The 23,938-nt window shown below is 39.7% G+C and overlaps 1 protein-coding gene across 5 annotated transcripts in view; it reads left to right on the top strand.

Annotated features, from left to right (window-relative positions):
- The window catches only part of tbl1xr1a (TBL1X/Y related 1a), a 125,087-nt gene that overhangs the window by 66,634 nt on the left and 34,515 nt on the right, over positions 1–23,938 (top strand). The gene's annotated exons all lie outside the window — the stretch shown is intronic.

Raw genomic sequence — 23,938 nt, 5'->3', positions numbered from 1 at the left:
GTGCCCTGCCATTCAATGTTCAAGTCCTACCTGGTTTGAATGACCAAAATGCATCGCCTTACTTATCCAAGTTGAAATCCATTTGGCACTCCTCAGCCCATCTCCCCAACTCATCAAAATCTCTTTGCAATTCATTGTAACCTGCTTCACCATCAACAAGGCCCCCTAATTTAGTATCATCAGCAAACTTGCTAATCATGCAATGTACATTCATATCCAAATCATTTACATACATAATGAGGTCCCAACCATAGAGCCAATTCTGAATCCACCTTGCTGGCTTCCACAGAATCTCATGTGATCTAACCTTCCAGATCAGCTTGCCATGTGGGGCCTTGTCAAAGACCTTACTAAAGTCTATATAGATAACATCCACTGCCCTACCTTCATCCATCCCCTTAGCTACCTCTTTGTAAAACTTCCAAAGATTCATTAGACATCACTTCCCATGCACAAAACTATGCTGACTATTCCTGATCAGGCCGCGACTAGCCAAGTGATGGTAGATCTTGTCCCTCAGAATTCCCTCCAGTAACTCCTGTACAACTGTTGTAACACTCACCAGCTTGTAGTTCCCTTGCCTGTCCTTGCTACTCTTCTTGAACAATGGAAGGACATTAGCCATCCTCCAGTCTTTTGAAACGTCACCAGGAGGTAACAACAAAGCAAGTATCTGTACAAGGGCCTCTGATTTCTTTGCTGGCCTCCCGTAAGGTGCAGGGCTGCACTTGTCAGGACCTGGGGATTTGCCCACTTTAATTTGCCTCAAGGCTGCAAATACCTCCTTCCTCATAATAAGCACATTGTCCAAGACCTCACTACTATTAATCTTCATTTTTTTTTGGAATCCATGATATTCTCCTTAGTAAACACAGAGGAGAAATAGACATTAAAAATCTCAGCCATATCCTGCACCTACACACATAGGTGGCCCTGGTCTTTAAAAGGACCTAGTCTCTCCCTAGTCACCCTTTTACTGTTAATATAACTGAAGAACCTCTTGGGATTATCCTGCCTGCCAAGTCCATCTCATACCCTCTTTTTGCCCTCCTGATTTCCCTCAAGCTTGGTCTTAAACTTTATATATTCATTGAGATTCATTTGTATCCAGCAGCCTAAACATGATGCATGCTTCCTGCTTTTTCCTGACCAGACCCTCAATGTCTCTCATCAGCCAGGGTTCCCTGAACTTGGTATGTCTACCCTTCACCCTAACAGGAATGTGCTGCCCCTGGACCCTTGATACATTTTTAAAAGCCCCCACTTGCCAACTGTTCCTTTGCCTTTAAATAGAGTCACCCAGTCACCCCCAGCTAGATCCTGCCTAATGCCCTCAAAGTTGGCCCTGCTCCAGTTCAGGACTAATCTGTGGACCTGTTCTATCTTTCTCCATTACTATTTTAAAACAAAGAATGGTGGTGGTTACTGGACCTAAATTGCTCCCCAACTCCCACTTCCGTTTCTCAGCCCACCTAGTTCCCCAAGAGGAGGTCCAGTAATGCTCCTTCCCAAGTATATATATTCCCTCTATATATTGCATGACAAAACTGTCTTGGATGCACCTCAAATTCCACCTTACCCAGGCCTTTTGCACTCTTGGTGGCCCAGTCGATAACAAGAAAATTTGAAATCTCCCATTAACACTACACGTAGTTGTGAGAATAGTAGGGTAATTTCTCGACACATCTCCTCAAGTTCCTGTATTGGGAGGTCAGTAATATAGCCGTACCAAGGTGACCATCCCCTTCTGATTTCTAAGTTCTACCCAAATGGCCTTATTAGTCAATCCCTCAAGAAGATCTTTTCTAGGTACTGCTGTTGTGTCCCCCTTATCAAAAAGATAACACCCCCCTCCACCTTCCTGTTCCTCTTTCATGCCTAAAGTATCGGTATACAGGAATATTGAGTCGCCAGACCTGCCTTTCTCTCAGCCACAATATCCTAGTACGTAGAGGCATTCAGTAGCCTCAACTCATCCACCTTACTTGGTAAGCTGCATACATAGAAATAGATACAATTTAAAGCAGTGGTCCTATCTGCCCTTCTACTGTAAACACAGCTATCCTGATTGTTAGGCTTACACACTTTGGTTGCTGCACATACCCCTGTGTCTCATTGACTTCGCTCTCTTGAGTTCCACCCCCCTGCTAATCTATTTTAAACCCTCCCTGGTGGCAAAAGCAAATTTTCCTGTTAATATTGGTCCCCCTCTGGTTCAAATGCAACCTATTCCTCTTGTACAGGTCAACTCTACCCCAGAAGAGATCCCAATGATCCAAGAACCCAAATCCCTGCCCCCTGCCGCAGCTCTTCAGCCACACATTCATCTGGCCTATCTTTCTATTCCTGGACTCACTGGCATATGCCACTTGAAGTAATCCAGAGATCACTACCCTTGAGATCCTGCATTTTAATTTCTTACCCAGCTCCCTATACTCATTCTGCAGGACCTCATCCTTTGTTCTGCCTATGTCATTTGTACCAACGTGTACAACAACCTCTGGCTGTTTGCCCACCCCTTTGAGAATTTTCTGCAGCCATTCAGAAACATCCTTGACCCTGGCACTGGGAGGCAACACACCACCTTGGCATTTCTTATGCAGCTACAGAATCTCCTGTCTGCCCGCCTCACTCTCTAGTCTCCTTTCCCCAGTCACCCTGTCCGACTGCCAGAGACCTGACTACTGCTAGCTCCTGAAAGGACATCCCCCTGAACATTATCTAAAGAGGTATACCTGATAGAGAGGGGAATGGCCACAGGAGAACCCTGCACTGACTGCCTTTACTTCTGTTGTTCACCCATCTGAAGCCTGTACCTTGGGTGTGACCACCTCACTAAAACTCCCATTTATGAAGCCCTCAGCCTCTGAGAGGATCCTGAGTACATCCAACTACACCTACAGTTCCTTGTCCTTGTCTGTCAGGAGCTCCAGCTGGGTGCACTTCCCACAGACGTAGCCATCAGGGAGACCACAAGGGTTCCCTGACTTCACCTTATCTTGCAGGAGGAGCATTCCACTGCCCTGACTACCATCCTGCCTACACTGAATCAAAGACTAAGGATCAACAACAAAATAAAATCTTGCCTGTTCATACCTGTGCCTTCCCACTGAAGCAGTTTCACAGAGCTTCTCTCACTCCCAATTCTGCCCCCTTCATGCCAAAGCCTCAGCTCTCCACTCTTACAATGGCCACTCCACTTGACCCTAACTTCTTTTTATTGGCTACTGTCAATTAGCCAATCAACTATTAACAAACAATTTGCAAATATGCTTTTTTTAGGCTCTTGTTAATTGACGTTCACCAGCAAGACCCGAGATCTACCTCTTTTAAACTCTCGCGCCTCTCACTCCAAGTCCCGGCTCCTGTCCTTGTGCTTGTAGCTGACTAATTTGTCCAACGGAAGTATTAAGCATGCAAGTAAAATTTAAAGAATTCCACTCTCTTAATTGAACATAGAATTCTGACATCCATGCACTGGTCTCCATTTACATTACTAAAGCTAATCCCAGTGGCAGAACCATGGCTACTGTATCAAGGTCCATAATTCAGGCAGCTGATGGAGGCTCCTTCTCCGATGTCACACAAGAATTCCTTGGCTATCTCATTGTAAGTTGCATGGCATATTACCATTTTTGTTTTTCTTTTTTTGTTCATGCCAAAGTTGTTCATGAGCAAAGAAGGCAATTAAGAGCCAACCATATTGTTGGGTCTAGGGTCACATAAAGGCCAGAACATGTGAGGATGTCAGTTTCCCTTCCCTGAACAACATTAGTGATCTAGATGGGATCCTTTATGGCAATCTGATAATTTCACTGTTATGGAGACTTACAGAGACTAATACAGATCTGTCTAATTGCTGGAAGTTAAATGCTCCATAGATGAGAATGTACAAGGCATGGTTAGTAAGTTTGCAGATGACACTAAAATAAGTGCTATCGTAAATGGTGAAGATGGTTATCAGGATTTACAGAGAGACCTTGATCAGCTGGGTACGTGAATTGAGGAAAGGAAAATGGAGTTTAATTTGGATAAGTGCAAATGTTGAATTTTGGGAAGGCAAATCAGGGTAGGACTTTCACAGTGAATGGTAGGGCCCCGGGGAGTGTTGTTGGACAGAGGGACTTAAGAGTATAAGTACATGGTTTTCTGAAAGTGGCTTCGTGGGTAGACAGGGTGGTGAAGAAAGCTTCTGGCACGCTGGCCTTCATCAGTTAGGGCATTGAATATAGAAGTTGGGATGTTATGTTGCAATTGTACAAGATATTGGTGAGGCCACATTTGGAATATTGTGTTCAGTTTTGGTCACACTGCTAGAGGAAAGATGCCGTTAAGCTGGGAAGAATTCAGGGAGACTTATGAGGATGTTGTTGGGTCTGAAGAGACTGAGTTGTGGAGAAAGGTTGAGCAGGTTGGGACATTTTTCATTGGAGAGTAGGAGAATGAGGGGCAATGTTTAAGAGGTGCATAAAATCAGGAAGGGCATAGAATGCGCAGCTTTTTCCCAGGATTGGGGAATCAAGAACTAGAGGACATGGGTTTAGCATGAAAGAGGAGAGACTTAATATGAACCTGAGGGGCAACTTCTTCACCCAGAGGGTGGTCTGTATGTGGAATGAGCTGCCAGAGGAAGTGGTTGAGGCAGATATATTGACAACGTTTAAGGGTACTTGGACAGGTACATGGATAGGAAAGGTTTAGGGCAAATGGGACTAGCTTAAACAGGAACCTTGGTTGGCGTGGATCAATTGAGCCGAAGGGCCTGTTTCTGTGCCCTATGACTTTTTAATAAAACAGCAGAAAATATTTCAAAATTTAAAGTTATTATTTGTGACTTCTGTTTCTATAAGTCTTATAAAATATTTTTTAAAAGACTGTTAATTCTTTTAAGCTGTATTTATCTGTTCTTATTCCCCCTAAATCCAAGTAAAATCTCATCAAAGAAAGTGAATTATGCATTTAAAAAAAGTGACACGTTAAAATGTACATCTGACTTTTCGTTATAAGGAAAGATAATACTGTCACAGCTCGCCTTCCAGTCATGTACTTGGTTATCTGTCTGAACATTTCTTCATGCTTGGTTAGTTCATTTCAAAAGCAATTCAACTTGATTAGAAGTGGCAGTTCCAGTGCTCCAGTGGCTCCATCTCAAGCCAGTTATTGTGAGCAGTGGTCTTAAATTGGCTTGGGTTGATTCATAGATTGCTTTTAAAACAGCACAGCTTAAAGAAATGAAAATAGTGGTTGTATTGGGTGTTTGAAAGACGAATAAGACTTGCTTTTCATATAAAAATTGGAAGGAGAAGGACGAAGTTGAAAAAAATATCTGGTTACTTTGATGGTGAGCTATTAAATGACATGAGTATGGTTTCTTTAATGCACAGGTATCTACAGAGATTTACTGTGGTATTTAATCTGTAGTTGTGGCAGTCCCTGACTAAATCAATGGCTGTTAAACAGGTTACGGATTCCTCTCGTGGAGGAGCAAACTTTTGGCATCATCCTTAGCTGTGCAAATATACTTTAAAAAAAACTTGAGTGCAAGTATATTTAGTGAGAGACACAAAATGGACCAGTGTTAATGGTGTTTAGTTCTCAATATCCAGATACAGATCCTGAAGTAGAACAGTTTATCAGGTGGCATTGGAAGCTAGGCCAACATTCAAGATGTCAGTTCTTAGGTTGCAAGTCAAAGCAGAGGATTTTGCTGATTATAAAATTTGGGATGGACCTCATTTTTAAAACTTCCCTTGTTCACTCATCCCTCCCCACTGATGATCCTCCCGGCACTTATCCCTGCACCCGTGCAAAGTGCTACACCTTTCTCTGCACTTCCTCCCTCACCACCATTCAGGGCCCTAGACAGTCCTTCCAGGTGAGGCAGCGCTTCAGCTGTGAATCCAAGAATGTTGGGTGACCATTTCGTCGAGCACCTTTGCTCCGTCCACCGCTAAATCAAGGATCTCCCGATGGCCAGCCACTACAAGTCCACATCCCACTCCCATACTGACATGTCCATCCATGGCGTCCTCTACTGCCGCGTTGAGGCTAGACACGGGTTGAAGGAACAACACCTCATATTCTGCCTTGGTAGTCTTCAACTTGATGGCCTCAACATCGATTTCTCTAACTTCTGGTAAACCCTCCCCTTCCACCCCCCTCCCCTCTTTATTTTCCCTTATTCCTGTGGCCCACTCACCCCTTCTCTTTCCCCTACCCTGCCCTCATGACCTGCCCATCTAATCCCCACCTCCTTTCCTTTTTTTCCATGGTCTACTGCCCTCTCCTACTGGATTCCTTCTTCAGCCCTTTGCCTCTTCTACCTATCAACTCTCAGCTTCTTACATCGCTCCCTTTCATCCCCCCTCCCCACCCACCGACCTTCCCCTCTCATCTGGACTCACCCATCACCTACCACCCTGTGCTCCTCCCCCGCTCCTGACCACCTTATTCTGGCTTCTGCCCTCTTCCTTTCCAGTCCCAAAACGTCAACTGTTTATTTCCCTCAATAGCTGTTGCCTGACCTGCTGAAGTTCCTCCATCACTTTGTGTGTGTCATTTTTAAAACTGATATCGTGATATGAAAAAGAATTCAGAAATGGTGTATCTTGGCATTTACAGTGGATCTGATGTGCATCACTTAATATTTTGTAAAACTGCTGTATGTAATTCTTTCTATATGTTTGTGATTTAGCTGGGTGAATTGGTCAGTGTCTATTCTTATGCAGCCTGGAATTAACCTGCACTGGGTTCTCTTCCTGTATGATCACTGCTCCTTCTGATGATCCCCAAGAACCAAATGTTGATTCTTTCCAATTTCTCAGTTCTAAGCTACCTTTTGGTAACATCATCCAAAAACAGGATGTCAGTTTTCATTTGTATGTTGATGATGCCCAGCTGCACCACATTGACTTCTTGATCCCTCCATTTTTTCTAAATTGTTAGACTGCTCATCAAGCACCCCATGCCAAATAAAAAGACGTTGCTTCCAATTAAATGTTGGGATTACTGAAGTTACTGCACCCTAGAATTCCTTTGCTAGCCATTGAATCAGCTTTTCTCCTTGCCACCTATCTGGAATTGAACCTGGCAGTGCACTATCTTGGTGCCCTATCTGATTAAGAGATGATCTTTGCACCATATGTTAGCAGCATAATTTAAGATGGTCCTTTCCTACTGACTCTGATCATCATTCTGTCTGTTACCTAATCCACATGTTTGTCTTACTTCTGGATTTAATGCACTTCTAATTAGTTTCCATATATTAAGATCCAGAATTCTGCTGTATCCAAACTGGCACTGAATGTCTTCGGCAGCCCATAACCTACTGATTATATTTGCTCCCAATTCAGCAATTCCTTGGTTTAAATTCCTCATCCTAGTTTTGAAATTCCCCGTGGCTTTGACTCTCTACTATTGGAGGTTTCTACTTGAGGTACTACCTCAGGAAGGCAACATCTATCATCAAAGATCCCCACCATCTGGGCCACACCATCTTTTCACAGCTACCATCAGGCAGGAGGTACAGAACCCTGAAGTCACACACCACCAGGTTCAAGAACAGTTACTTCTCTTCAATCATTTGGTTCTTTAACCAACCTTCACAACCCTAATCACTACCTCAGTATAGCAACGCTATGACCACTTTGGCACTACAATGGAATTTGTTTTTTTTCTGTTCTAATTGTGTTCTTTCTTGTATAATTTATGCATATGTTTTTCTTGTGAATGTTGTGTATCTGATGCTATGTGCTTGTGATGCTGCTGTAAGTAAGTTATTCATTGCACCTGCACATGCATACATGTACTTGCACATATGACAATAATCTCAACTTCAACTTCTCCCTCTCAACAATCTCCTCAAACCTACAGCCTTGGATGTCTTTGCTGCTCCATTTCTGGCTTTATGATCGTCCCTGAATATAGTTGTAACTGAGGTTTTTCCCAAAAGTGGACTGTTTTTAAAAGAGGAATATTTGATCCTTTGCAGCCAGCTCTTTGGAAGAGTAATAAAGACCCTGGTGTTTACCAATCGTAGTTAATGAAATGGAAATTAGTATAGTTGTGGAAGTCAAAATTTAGAAAGACCCTCTTCAGTTATTGGAACAGCCAGAGGATTTTCACAAAATTATTAAGATACCCAGTAGATACATGGAAGGATGAAACTGGATGAGGTGAATACTATCAGGCTGTTTATATTAGAGAAGGCTTAGTTTACTCTACATCATAAAAGGTTATACAACTTGTTAATGGCCCAAATCAAGGCTCTCCCTAGCCCATTCCATTCATTCGAAAACATTTGTTGATCTTATATAAAAAGATAAGTGCAAGTAAATTGTTTATTCATTTCTTCTGGTCTTCCCACTCTGGCCATTAGGGAGCTCTCAGTGTTGTATCACATAGAGTTATAGCATCATACAGCATGGAAGCAGATTCTTCGGCCCACTTGGTCTGCACTGACCATCAAGCAACCATTTCCATTAATCCTATGCTAATCCCTTTTTATTCTATCCCAAACTGCCATTAACTTCCCCTAGATACGACACACAAGGGGATTTATAGCAGCCAATTAACCTGTGTGTATTTGAGATGTGAGAGGTTACTGGAGGACTCCTGCATGGTCATAGATAGAATGTGCAAGCTCCAGACAGACAACACTGAAGGTTGCTGGAGCTGTTAGTTGCAGCTCTGCTAACTGTGGTACAAGGCCATTCTGTATTAAAGTATTCTAACACTACTTTTCATTCTTGGAAGTCATCTCATCCACTAAGGATTGGGTTATCTTTTAACATTCCTTTTATTGCTTGGTGCCTGATTTTTTTATTTCCTAGAGTTTCCTGCGATTTTTATATAAAAGGTGAAAGTAGTTTTTTCAAATGCTGAATGGTGTCTCATTATGTCATATCAGCACGAACAATTTGAATTTGAAATAAAAGCTTGGGAGCTAGAGACCTTTTTAAGAAATGTTAATAACATACATAATTGTAAAGAAGTTTAATTTTATGAAAGATTTTTTCCCTTTGCATGACAAATAATTTGTATTATTTTTTAAAAGTCATAAAGTTTATGAGTGTCAGATGATGGATCTTAAAATAAAAGTTATAGTTGAAATTGGCTTTGGATTTTGTGTCATTTAGCTGAAGTCAGTAATGTGGGAGCATTCCAAAACACACAGACTTTTCAATACAGACTATGAATTACATCAGCATTCCTGGAAAAGCTTTTGTCTGCACTAGTGCATGTCTTCTTCTTTAGCCCGAAGCTTAATTTAGTATGTTAGTTTTTTTCACAAAACTAAGATCTGACTTTAAGATGCAGACAATTTTTGTAGCGTAATCCACGTCACATCCAACTTTCTGTATTTCAATTTTCTAATCTAAGGATTTAAATTTTTGCAGTACTTCATTAGTGATTAGCATGACACTGTTTGAATTCAGCTTTGCCCTTTATTTGTGGAAATAGTAAATACCGTTTGAATTTGTAGTTTGTGTCAGGCTAATTAAATTCACAGCACTTAGTTTGGTTCCAGTCAGGTTTTGAACTTTGTGCCTTTTGTAATTAATGTATTTCCGAGCTAAGGAATTCAATCGCTAAAATTTGGTGGTACACCTGTAATTAAAACAAATGGTAGAAATGCTGTTTTGTGTGTGCAGTAAATATGTGTAGAACTTGATGTACGAGAGAAAACTTGGGTATTTGCTTGTATCTTTAGGAAATAAATAATACTGATGTATTGGAAATAATAATGGATAAGATTATGATGGTCTAAATATTTTTTTCTGGAAGACTTTTTTGGATTCTGTGCAATTGAGTATTAAATAAGATGGCATTTTGAATACTTTGAGGTGATAAATGATTGGATGAATGCATGCAAGCACTCTACAGGTAAAATTATAGACAACCCTTGCAGTATGTCTGTTTGGTAATGCAAATTCGCCCTTACGGGATTCACGGATCACTTCCCAAAAATTTGAGATGTGGAATAAAATTCCACACTTACAGAATTTATGTGGTGGGTGGGGGGAAAATAAATACAAAATGCAAAAGAAACAAATATTGTCAGTTTTTATTTTTATACTGTGGGGCAGTAAAATTTGGATATGAAATTACCACATCCATTGGGTTAGCAGTCACAGTCCTTTGCCATGTCTTCCCTCCTTTGCCACGTCTTCTCCATTCCAAGGTCATGTGAACAGATGTTTCGAAGTGCAACGCTGCCACACTCTTCATCTGCAAGGCACTTTCTCTGACACGCTGCATTGTTGGCAGCTGCAGTGGCCATGGACTGCTCCTTAAAATAATCTTGAAGCCTTTCCTCCATTTCCACTGTCATTGCACTTTTATCCATTACCCCCTTGAACTCCTCCTACATTTCTCCCATGAATCCCAACCCTCGAATCTCATCCCTTTCCCTGATATCCCCACTTTCTTAAACCTTTTCCTTATCCATGAGCTTTATGTGCACCAGAGAAAATGCCTCACAGGACTGGGTGACTAAAAATAAAAAAAACACAAAATCTGTTCTTTCTTTTGCACAAGCCTTGCCCCCCCACCCCCTGAGTTTAATGTTGACCTCAGCTGTTAAATAACGGCTGTGTGTCACTTTACCTTTGCAAATAAAATTGTTTAGTGTGAGAGAAAAACATCCCATAGGAACATCATTGCTTATAACATTGCATTCAATGGGAAAAGTGGGTTTGCATCACAGAAAATCACAATACAGACAATTTTCTAAGAATGCAATCCCTCCAAAATGTGGGGGTCACCTGTGATCTTGTGTGCAGCTGGATTGCAAATAGAATGAGCAGCATGTACTTTTTCTGAAGCAACTTGCAGCCAATTGTGAATATTGTTTCAATAAAATTTATATAATTTAATGGTACAAAGCTTTAGTTGGCTTTTTTTCTCCTTTTAATATACTTTTGGTTACTTGTTACTTTTAATGACAGTTTGATAAATTTTATATGCAATTTTGAAGTTCTCAGCCCTTTTAGTGAATCTATTAAACATATAGAATCAAATATATTGTGAGAAAGGTTCCAACAAAAGTGCCACTTTCAAAGCTTTCTGAATGTGATTTTTGAAGCTTGTGACTCCTGTGGAATTAATGAATGCTTGTTGGATTGTATGGATAATTGATGATTTAAACCCTTATAACGGGAAACATTATGAGCAATTTATAAGAATAAACTATCTTTAAAAATGAACATCAAAATTGTATCAAACTTGATATTCAATACTGTCAACATATGCAGAAATATGTTCTTCAGTATTTCAAAATTCCAATGTCAATTAATGTCTTCATTCTACTTTTGGGAACTTCAGAACAAATGCTAGAGTGGTGTAATGTCAAAGTCGAGTTTATTGTCATATGCGTTAGTACATGTATGCACAGGTCCAATGAAAAAACTTACTTGCAGCAGCATCACAGGCACATAGCATCATATAAGCAGAATTTACAAGAAAAACATAAATTAAACATGCACAATTTTTACAAGAAAGAACATAATTAGAACAAAAAAAAAGTCCATTTTAGTGCAAAGTAATCAAAGTGGTCATATTGTTGCTAAACTGTAGTGATTAGGGTTGTTCTGATTGGTTCAAGAACGGAATGCTTGAAGAGCAGTAGCTGTTCTTGGACATGCTAGTGTGGGACTTCAGGCTTCTGTACTTCCTGTCTGATGGTATCAGTGAGAAGATGGCATGGCCCAGGATGGTGGAGATCTTTGATAATGGCTGTTGCAGCCTTGAGGCAGTGCTTGCTGTAAGCTAAACTATCTTTATTAGTCACATGTATATCGATAAACTTAGTGAAATGTCTCTTTTGTGTAGTGTTCTGGAGGCAGCCCGCAAGTGTCGCCACGCTTCTGGCGCCAACATAACATGCCCACAACTTCCTAACCCGTACGTCTTTGGAATATGGGAGGAAACCGGAGCACCCAGAGGAAACCCACGCAGACATGGGGAGAATGTACAAACTCCTTACACACAGCGGCTGGAATTGAACCTGGGTCACTGGTGCTGTAATAGCGTTATGCTCACCGCTACACTAGATATGACAGATGGGGGGAGGGATGTGCCTGTGATGTATTGGGCTGAGTCCACCACTCTCTGCAGCTTCTTGCATTCCTGCGCATTCAAATTGCTGTACCAGACCATGATGCAATCAGTCAGGATACTTACAACAGTAGATCTGTAGAAGTTAGTTAGAGTGTTTGGTAACAAGTCAAACTTCCTTAAACTCCTAAGAACGTAATGTTACTTGTTTTTTTTTAAATTCAGTCTGTTTTTGAGTTATAAAGTTGTACATAAAAGGAAACATGGTGACTTTCAGTGTTCATAAAAGTGAAATTTGTAATTGAGCTAATAATCAAAATTGATAGTAAAATAAAAATTAATAGAAAATTATTTTCTCCATTTGCAGCAAGATCCAACTATCTCAAAATTGTCCCCTCTGTCCATATATAATGTATTATATAAATCCTCAGTAATGCCATTCTGCCCATTGAACCCACTTACTCTGATTACATTTATCCTCCTGCGTGGGTTATATTCCTAATCCTGTTTATTTATGCTGTTCCCATTTTTTATAACCTAATTTTTCAGTTTTGGTCTTGACACGAACCCTAGAAATAAATTCACAGCCTATAGGATTTTTTTTGGAAAATAAATTTATCATTGTAAATTTCTTATAAACTAAATGTGTATCATCATTTTATTCCAGCATATTGCAGCATTTGTGATAATTACCGCACTATTAGTTTCTATCAGTATTGATAAAGTTACCCAAGAAAATTTAAAGTTCCCTTGGTCTTATTTTAATGTTCACCACTGAGCAAGAATTGAGTTTAAAGCAAAAGAAAGAACTTTCAGTGTGATGCTTCACTCGCCTCCCATGCACTTATAAAAATTGTGACTGCTAGAAATGTGAGGCATAATTTGCTCCAGGTTTTTAAACTCTTCCTAATAAAGTGTTGGTGATGACAGGGCAGTGTGCAGCTATGAAACTGTGAAGGAAGTGTATTTTCTGAGCCCAGTTGTTCCCAACCTTTTTGAATGAAAGCTTCATTTGTCTATACTCAGTAAAATAGATGTCTGTGCAACCACCCCTGCCCCCCACCTCCCCAAACAGCCACCCCACACACTTGTTCCTGGAAAATATCACGGGTCACTCTTTTTAATGAGCTTAGTCTGTCCTCAGGATTCCTGTGGACTGCTAGCAGCTCTGTAGACAGGACAGCTAGTGTGCTGAATCTGTTTTATTCTTAACTATTTTTGTGATCTCTCTAAGTAAACTTTTATTTCTATTAAGAAAAACCTCCCTGGACCTCTGTAATCTTCTGCATCCTCTGAGGGAGTCAGATGCCACTGACCTATAGTATATTTCCTCTGCCTCTTGCTTTCTTCAGTCTCACCCCAGCTGGCAGAGTCTTTGGTGCAATGGTTCTTGTGTCAACTGTTGCTGGTGTCCAGAGGGACCTGGGTGTCTTGTACATTATGCTTGAAAGTAAACATGTAGGTGTAGCAAGTAATTAGGAAAGCAAATGGTATGCTGGCCTTTATTACAAGAGGATTGCTCCAATTACATGGGGCCCCGGTGTGGCTGCATATAAAATATTGTGTGCAGATCTGTTCTTCCTGAGAGAAAAATTGTATTTGTGATAGAGGGTGTGCAGCGGATTTACCAAATGGGTTTCGTGGGTGATGAGTTCCTTGTAGGAGGAAGGGTTAAGCACATTGGCCTACACTCTAGAGTATTGAAGAATGAGAGGTGATCTCGTTAAAACATACAAAATTTTTATGCTACTCTATATGAGACACAGGAATGATGCTCGTCTTGGTTGGGAAGTCTTGGAATCACAGTTTCAAAATTAGGGTTCAGCTATTCAGGATAGAGATGGGAAGAAATTTCCTAATGTTTAGAAACCTTGACCCAAAAGGCTTGTGAATGCTTAGTTGCGGAGAATGTTCAAGATAGAGATCACCTCTCATTTTTCTATGCTCAAGAGTGTAGGCCACTGTGGTTAACCTCTCCTCCTACAGCAAACCCACCACCCAAGAAAACAACTTGTTAAATCCAACGCACTCCCTCTATCACAAATACAATTTTTCCAAGTGCAAACCTGAATGTCAGTAGAGGCCTTGACCATGAGGGAGTCACATCCAGATTTGATCTTCTCCTTGACTTCAGCTGACTTACACACATGCCCTTGCCAACAAGAATCTTTTTTTTTCCTTTCCATTCTGTAAGCTGATTCACACATACCAAAGATCCATTCTGAAACCTTTCTTTTATTAAAGCGAACAAGTATGTGGTTAGTTGGTTGGTTACTTGCAGTATGTGACCTTTAGGTGTTCTCTACCTTTAGATTTAATCTAAGAAGTATAAAACTTGAAGCTATTTCCATCATTATATTTTATGTAGCTATTACACTCCCTCGAAGTGTCTGAAGGAAAAAAAAATTACATTGAAAGATGAGTGCACCAAAGGGAGAACACGTTCAATTTTGGCCAGTTTGTGTCACTACATCTTTTGCCACTAGCGTCTTGCCCTTTGTTTTAAAACTTGAATTGTTGTGCCTTCCAATCGTATACAGGAATAATTCTGCAGTTAGCATGTCTCTCTATACTGAAAACTTCAGTGCAGCTTTAAAATTCTGATATAAAATGTGGTACATATTATTGGTAACATATAAAATTGTTTGTGATGACACAAAGGTTGGTGGAGTTGTGGACTGTGAAGAAGGTTGTTAAAGGATACAGCAGAATATAGGTCAATTATAGATATGGGCAGAGAAATGGCAGATTGAGTTTGATCTGGGCAAGTGTGAAGTCTTGCACCTTGGGAGGTCAAATGCAAGGGGAAAGTATACAGTTAGTGGGAATACCTTCAGCAGCATTGATGTACCTAGGTATCTTGGGTTCCAAGACCATAGTTCCTGGAAAGTGACCACAGAAATAGGGTGGTAAAGAAGGTGTGTGGCATGCTTGCCTTCATTGAGTATAGCAGTAAGGAAGTCATGTTGCAGCAATACAAAACTTTGTAGTATTGTGGTGCAATTCTTGTCGCCTTATTACAGGAAGAATGTGGAAGCTTTGGAAAGGATTTCAAAGAGGTTTACTGGGATTCTGGATTAGAGGCTGTGAACTATAAGGAGAGGTTGGACAAACTTGGGTTGTTTTCTCTGGAGCGTCAGAGGCTGAGAGGAGTCCTGATAGATGTTTATAAAATTATGAGAGGCATAGATGGGGCAGATAGTCAGAAACTTGTTCCTAGGTAGAAATGTCAAATATGAGAGGACATGTTTTGGGGTGGGGGGGGGTGGTGGTGAGGGGAACGTTTAAAGGAGATGTGCATGGCAAGTTTTTACTTACCCAGAGAGAGTGGTGGGTGTCTGGAACAGGCTGCCAGGGGTAGTGGTGGAAGCAGATACGATAGTGGCATTTAAGAGGCTTTTAGATAGAGACATGAATATGCAGGAAATGGAGGGATGTGGATCATATGAAGGCAGAAGAGATTTAGTTCAATTTGGCATCATGCTTGGCACAGACATTGTGGGCTGAAGGGCTGTACTGTTCTGTGTTCTGTGTGCTAAGTTCTCCATCACTAGAGTTGTCTTCTTTCAGTTGTAAGGATGTAAGGGATTGACTTCAATATTTGAGAAAAAGCAGTGGAATTTTCTGCTGTCTGATCAATTTTCCCCTCAGTCATGCATCAATAAAAGGAGTTCAACTGACCATTTGTTTTACTTGCTGCTGTAAGTAAACTGCTTGGTTTGCCACGTATAACTATTATCACTATTGTAAATGGAACAACTTTGAGGGAAAGATGAAAGGATATAATAGTTTGTCTCCCAATAGAATGATTTGTGTAGTAGAATATCTGCTTCTCACCAAGTACATTGAAAACAGGCATTATTTGATTTTGTTTATCTATTTTTGGGAGGCACAGGTAAGGGAGATGGCCAGAAGCTTTTTCCCATAGTAGGGGTATCCAAAACAAGACATCATTGGCTTAAGGTGAGAGGACGAAATTTTAAAGAGGATCTGAGGGGAATGTTTTTTTACACAGAGATTGGTTGATTTCTGGAATGCCAGAGGAGGTGGTGAAATCAGGTATAATCACTATGTTTAAGAGGCATTTAGGCAGGCACTTGAATAGGCAAGGCATGGATGGATGCAGGTCTTATGTGGGCAAATGGGATTATTGTGGGGAAAAAAAGGGTTGGCATTGGCCCACAGGGCAAAAGGGCCAGTTTTAGTGCTGTACAAGTCTGTGACTCTCTGAATTCATAGTAGGGGAATGTACAATAAAATGTAAGTGACTCTTGGTAGCGGTCTACTACCCTCTACCCCTTCTTGTTGCTTCTCTCAGAATTGATGAAATGCGTTTTATGTCCAAAATCTGGCACCCTTAGGACACAGACCATGCTGGATTTTCTTGGATTTTGGACAATGTACACATAGGTTTTGAAAAAAATATTTTTTGTACTTAACAAATGGAGGACAAATTTTGTTTACTTTTGTGGTTCTGCCCTTTGGATTATCTGCTGGCCTTTTTAACATGATTGCAATCGCAAAAAAATCCCCATGAAATTACAGAGGTGTCAGAAGTTTGGTCTGTGTTGGAACTTGTCAGGGGTTGCAGGGGTTATACCAGCATGTCACAATAACAAAGTGGCAAAGCCAAAAATTAATTGGGCGTGTCACTGAGGGCCAGACCCAAGCTGAAACAGTTATGGTATTTGGGCAATAAATCCAAATTTCATTCGATTGAATATAGAGTATTTTCGTGAATGTCCAGTTTATGCATGTCCTAACAATATTGCATTTATAGCCTTAAATAGCATTCTGTTCAAGAATCTGCTTTTTCATAACATTTTGCTGGTGAAGGTTGAGCCAGTACTTATTTGAACTATAACAGTGTATGCATTTTAGGATACTTTTCATCTGTTTTGAACTTGTGCTACCCGCGCCCCCCACCCCCCCACCACCATCCGCCATGCATTCCATGAATGGCATCCTGCCCAATAGCATAGCTGCAGGTTTCCTGGGGTAAGCTTTAATGCTTTCATTGAACAGCGTGTCATCCCAATAAATTGGTACTGTTTATAGTTAACAGAAACAATTTTAGTTTTCAGTCATTTCCACAACATTTTCTATAATCCTTACAGAGAACTTGTAATTTTAAATGTACTTCCATTCATATTCCCTGGCACCTTTGTGTTGAACCCCTAATCACAGCTTATTACAGTTTATTAGAGTATTTTATTTCACCAGTGTGAGTTTGGGTGATACACATCATTAGTAATAGCTCTGTGAGGTCACAGGCGACTAGAGTTTATAGTAATAACTGATGACAGTTTGTTCTAAAAGCTAAAATGACTTCTCTTTAAGGTATATTTTTGTAAGAATTCATTTTTAGTTACTATATAGTAAACTCAGTAAAAGTTACTCCTTTCTTGGGCCAACTGTTCAAAAACAGTGTATATAAATGGAGACTTTGTCTTAGTGATGTTGTGACTGGAAACTCTTAGTGGAGAGAATGTCATGTTTATCACTTATGATATCCACATATTAATTTGCAGCTGTTTAACTATACCCAGGAGTTAGCGGATCAATATTTATCTGTGTAGTAAAGTAAAAGTGTGTTTCATTGGTAATTTTATCAAGATCAAAATGAAGCATCAGTGACAGTATGCTGATCATGGTACAACAGAATAACTAGTCAGTTACCCTGATGCCTACCTGTGCAATATCAAACTTGAACTGTCAGTGACAATTTATGAGCTGGGAAGATATAGATTCCTTTTTTTTTATTTGAGCTTTCATTCTCACAGTTGATGAGACTTGGGATTCAACAATTATAATGTTGTGCAAAATGTGTGTTTCTGATGGAGTTGCAGCACAATCAGGAATTCATAGATGCATCTCACTATAAATGTGCACTTATAAATGTCAGGCAATCCATTGTAAGTGTGTTTTAATGATGCTAAATTGGGCACTTGGGTTTTAAAATATTAGAAACATAAAGCATTTTTTAATGCAACCATTTATGCAACGTGGTTGTGACTCACCTTATTAGTAAAAAAGTGACCAAGTAATGTTTGGAAGTTCTGTAATTGGCCGTGGGCCAACTTTGGAAAATTTAAGTTTTTAAAAAAAAAACTTTTCCATTTACTAGTGGAAAATTTAAGTTTTGTTTTCCATTGCATTCTGGATGTTATCAGTCTTGAATCGCCTTTGAAGCACAAGAACACAAGAATATTGGTGCAGGAGTAGGCTACTTGGCCCCTCAAGCCTGCCCTGCCATTCAATATGATCATGGCTGTTCTGCCCCAGGCCTCAACTCCTTTTGTGTGATAGATCCCCATAGCCCTCAATCACTCATCTTTCAAAAACTGATTTTTTTGCCTAAGAATTCAAGTTATAGTTGTTTACACACGTTTGCTACATCGCATCTACAGTGAGCAACATTTCTGTGGGCTCTGCCGTTGAATTCTACTTGGAGCTGAATGTTGGAGCAAAGTGGCAGTCCACGGTAGTGCAGCGGTTAGCATAACGCTATTACAGCACCAGCAACCCGGGTTCAATTCCGGCCGCTGTCTATAAGGAACTTGTATGTTCTCCCCATGACTGTGTGGGTTTCTTCCTGGTACTCCGGTTTCCTCCCACATTCCAAAGACATATGGATTAGGAAGTTGTGGGCATGCTGTGTTGGTGCCGGAAGCATGGTGACACTTGAGGGCTGTCCCTAGAACACTCTACACAAAAGATGCATTTCACTGTGTTTCGATGTACATGTGACTAATAAAGGTATCATATCTTAAGTGCAGATATGACATTTGTCAGTCAGCAAGTTTCAGACTTGCAGTGGTTCCAGAGCTAGGAGTGTGTAATATTGTGAATTATAATCATTTTGCAAGAAACATCATGCTTCACTGTGACAATATATAGCATACAATGTGTTCCTTCTAGGATTGTTAAAAACACTGCAGTAACAATTAACAATAATGTTAATTGTATGTGCATGTTGATGTGTGGCAGAAATTGTGAATGTGAAGAACGGTATGAAAGTAAATGTAAGCTTTCAACATAATGTGAAAGAAGTTTCAGAGTTTTGTGGTAACTAGGTGTAATCATTAATGCACTAGGGTAAGAAGATAATGCTATTAATCTAGAATTTCTTGTTTTCTTACACCGACAACTGTGGATTTTCCTATGTCTCATTTGTTTTCCCCCCCTGTGCATTTGTTCTCACCATATCTTTTTGTTCTTGAATGTATTCTATTTTGTTATCTTGTCTGTCATTCTAAATCTTGCATTTATATGTAACCTCTGTGAAGGCTGTTGATCATGTATGAGACAAATTTTTTGCTCATTTTCAGGGACACAATTTTCTTCATTTTGGATATATTATAATAATCCCATTGTTCACATTATTTCAGCTGATGGAGGGTTAGGTGGCAGTCCCCTAACACCATCACAAAGGAATAAACAGAAGGGCGATGCTTGGATAAAAGCCAAGGTTAATGAAGGTTGCTGCCATGATGTGTTAATGGAATCTGGCCCAATGAGCTGCTTATGGGTATTGTGAATTCAACATCTTGTGCCATTATGGTTGGACCTTTTACTCTGTTCATTTACAGACCTTTTATGGCCAACACAGTATCCGTCAGTGAATTAGAGGTGGAATGGGCATATGATTCACAGTAAACTGTCACTTAATCTTTAAATAGTGTTTTTAAAGTGGAAGCAAGTTGTAGGAATTTCTTGCAGTAAAAGCTGGAAAATTTCTCAGAAAAATGCTGCTTATAGCATTGTTAATGCAACCTTTCATTTACTTTTGGTTCAGTTTCTATGAGTAGCATCTTAGATGGATTATCATTCATTGGTTTGGAATCTTATTTTTACTGAGTTAACATTTTCTGCTAACATAGAGGTTCTGAATATTGTGTTGATTTGTTGAACTAAATCTTAGTTGCAAGAATAAAGGTGAGAACATTAGAAAGGTTCTCATTTTTATTCTTTAGACAGGATTGGACTGAAAAATCACCCTGGTCCTATTTGTAACTGGCTGGTCTGAAACAAAATACAGCACTTAAGATATGATTTATTATCTTGTACTTTTGGAAGCAGAGGCTTATTGACCAACACTAAAAAGTAGATGTTTTCTTCTATTATTTCAACTACAAGCTATCCTGAAATATACAGTATAGTTTTGGGCGGCACGGTAGTGTAGCGGTTAGCGCGACGCTATTATAGCGCCAGCGATCAGAGTTCGATTCCCGTCGCTGTCTGTAAGGAGTTTGTACGTTCTCCCGTGTCTGCGTGGGTTTCCTCTGGGTGCTCCGGTTTCCTCCCACATTCTAAAAGACGTATGGGTAGGTCAATTTGGGTTTAAAATGGGCAGCGTGGACTCGTTGGGCCGGAAGGGCCTGTTACCACGCTGTAAATAAAATTTTTTTTAAAAAACTTAAAAAAAAATTAAACTAAACAGTATGTATACTAAACATAATTTACTATATGTTCCACAACAATGGGCTGTGATACTTGGAAATTTGAATATCCTTGGCTCCCTCTGCAGCTTTTTATTTGTGGCATCCACTTCCTTGTAATGTTTGTGCTCTTGTGTTTTCTTCAGTTGCAGTATGTTCCATTTGGTAGGGTTAAGGTTTGTTGACTTTTTTAAAATGTGGTTTGAATAAAGAGTGGTTCAGAAGTTGCTCTCTATAACTGGGGTTTGCAGTTATTTGGTTAACCCCCTTTACATAGCATGAGACAGTTGTGGTCAGGAGATGAATGCCAGCATGATTGTGCCAGGATAGTAGACATTCACTGAAAGCTGAGTCACACTATTATTATTACTATTATTTTCCTGTGAAGTGTTGGACATCTTTAAATAGACAAATATTCTTGTTTGCACTGTAATTTTTAATTTGTTCGCTTTTCAAATGTTTACTTCAACAAACTTTTTCTTGAAACTGTGAAACACATTACTGCTAATGGCCTGGATTCTCTTGGAAAATCCAAGCATTTCCCATGAAAGTGCTACCAAGTTTGGTATCCCGCATATATGCATGCAAATGCTGAAGTCCCAAATTTGCTGGCAACCGTTTGCAGTATTTTCCTTGCTGTGCTCTGATGTTGGATTTCTTACGGAGTGCAGTGGCAAAGCAGGAAGTTGGATATGACACACAACATTTCCTTTTGTTTGAATGGTGTGATATGCATCCAGGGACAGGTTAAATTTTAGTTGATTTCCATTTTTTTTTTGTTTTTTTAGTTTTTTTTTGTTTTTTTTAATTGTTTAAAATGTTTTAAATGTTTACAGTTAAAAATTGTTTTTAATAGTTTTGGATTTGTCATTGATTTTATCTGAGTATCATATATATTTAGTGTTTTGACGGCTGGCTAAGCAGTTTTGTGGTGAGATGAGGGACTTGTTTTGTCACCCCCCCACTGCATAATTGGATTTATTCCTGAAAGCAATACCCACCTCAGAGCCTTGCCCTTGGGGCGGGAGTCAGCTTTGAGCAGCATTTGGCCTCTGGAGATCAGTACCATTTAGGTATATCTTCGAATAGATCAGTGGCAAGTGTGGCCATCTCTGTCAGAACTGTTCCTTGGTGGAATTAAATTTTCAAGGTAGAACCTGGTAACCCGTGAAACAACATCAGCCTATAATTTTTCCTATATTTGTTTTTTAAACTTGAGCAACGAGTTTTAGGCTATTTTAAAATGCAGACTTTCCAATCAAACTTCCAGGAATCAAATTTGGAATGATGTGAATGTTATGAAGCTGCTTGTAAATCCTTACATGGCCACTTAGGAATTAAAATAATTATAGATTGATTGGTAAATTACTCAGACAAGTCGTAAACAAAATCCTATCAGCTTCTGGGTTTATTAATGGCCTGTAATATTTTCTTTGTTCTGTAGGTTTAGCATATTTTTCATTATAGAATACAACTTAATCACACTTTGTAGGTGACCTATAACTTTGATATAGGAATGGGAAGTAATTTTCATACTGAGGTTGAAGTACTTTTATTTATCATGTTGTTATGATACATCTTCATACTGAAGTAAGTGAACAGAGCTGTTATTGAAAACAGTTCTTTAACCTTCATAACAGGCAAGTAGAAGAGAGAATTTTGGTTATTTCCTAAAAGCATTTCTCTTAAACTTTGCAACTCTAATGGTGACATTTCATGTATGTTGATTTTTGAGGTACTATAAAGGTCTGTTTTATGTACATGCTGAACAGCACAAGGGAATTCATGTCACTGCTTCTGTGGTTTAATAATAAATATTAGCAATACAGTCTGACTCTTTTTGAAATGACTTGAAAGGAAATACGGTTTTTCTCCAGTGCCAATATTGTATAAATATAAATCTGCATAGAATTGAGAACAATTCAATGAGATAAAGTATCTACTATAGGTTGCTGACTGCTTTTATTGTGCTTTTTTGAAGATGACTTACAACATTTACTACATTTGTGACGGTATTAATGCAAAGAAAACTGAAACTCTATTGCAGTCATTTGGTAGAAATCCACCACCTCTGTCATCACCATGAATATAAATGAAGGGCAGCTAATTAGAACATAGAATATAGAACTGTGCAGCATAGGAACAGACCCTTCAACCCACCACGTCTGCGTTGATCCTGATGCCAATCTAAACTACACCCTTTTGCCTGCACGTGATCAGTATCCCTCTTTTCCTTGCCTTTTCGTGTATCTGTCTGGATGCCTCTTAATTGTTGCTAACATACTTGCTTCCACTACTTACCTGGCAGCATGTTCCAGGAACCTACTATTCTCTGTGTAAAAACAAAACTTGCTTCGCAGATCTCCTTAAACTTTCTTCCTCTCACCTTAAACCTTCTTCCTCTCACCTTAAACCTATGTTTTCTTCTATTTGACATTTCCACCCTGCAAAAGGATTTTATCTACCCTTTCTGTAACTCTTATAATTTTACATACTTCTATCAGATTGCCTCTCTGTCTCTAATGTTCCAGAGAAAACAATCCAAGTTTGTCCAGCCTCTCCTTATAGCTAATAGAGTTTAATCCAGACAACAAATTTGGGAGACAAGGGAGCACAACAGACCTGTTATTTTGTTAGAGAACTGAGAACTGTTTTTATTGTTAATTGCCTTCAACATAATGGAAATTAAGTGGCCTAACAAAGCTAGCAACAATTGTAAGTTTGACAAGCAGCCTCGCTGAATGTGAACCTGGAGGTTAAATGACCTACGTTGGTTATACCATCTGCATGGACAATTGACTACCAAAGAACTTTGCAGTGTGATTTTTTAAAAAGTTTATTTACAGCGTGGTAACAGGCCCTTATGGCCCAACGAGTCCACACCGCCCATTTTAAACCCAAATTAACCTTTCCAATGTACGTCTTTGCAATGTGGGAGGAAACCCCTGCAGACGCGGAAGAACGTACAAACTCCTTAGAGACAGCGACGGGAATTGAACCCCGATTGCTGGCGCTGTAATAGCATCGCGCTAACCGCTATGTTACCATGACGATTTTAAAAAAGCCAGTAGGAAGGTTGGCTACACCATTTTGGGGTTGGCAGTCTGCAATTAATGGGACATGTAAGCAGAAGTGCTTGATCCTAAGAAATCTGCATTCAGGATCTGCAACATAGATGATATGATTGAGCATAATGTTTCCAAGTTTCCTAACAATGCATGACTGGGTGGGGAAAGCATCTTTTTACAACTCCAACTAACAAATATCACTGGGTGTTTTTTTTGCTTTCCCCACCCAGTGTTGCATTGCAGACTGCCAACCCCAACCCCAACCCCAAAATGATCTTCTTGATCCTGCTGTTTTCCAAGCTAATATATTCAAACCCAACTAATTGCACTATTCTAAATGCTTTTTGAAATTCCAAATATGCTACATCTGTT

The sequence above is a fragment of the Pristis pectinata genome, chromosome 6 (genome assembly GCF_009764475.1).
Source record: "Pristis pectinata isolate sPriPec2 chromosome 6, sPriPec2.1.pri, whole genome shotgun sequence".
In the NCBI taxonomy this organism is placed as follows: domain Eukaryota; kingdom Metazoa; phylum Chordata; class Chondrichthyes; order Rhinopristiformes; family Pristidae; genus Pristis; species Pristis pectinata.
This window is presented reverse-complemented; position numbering and strand designations above follow the sequence as displayed.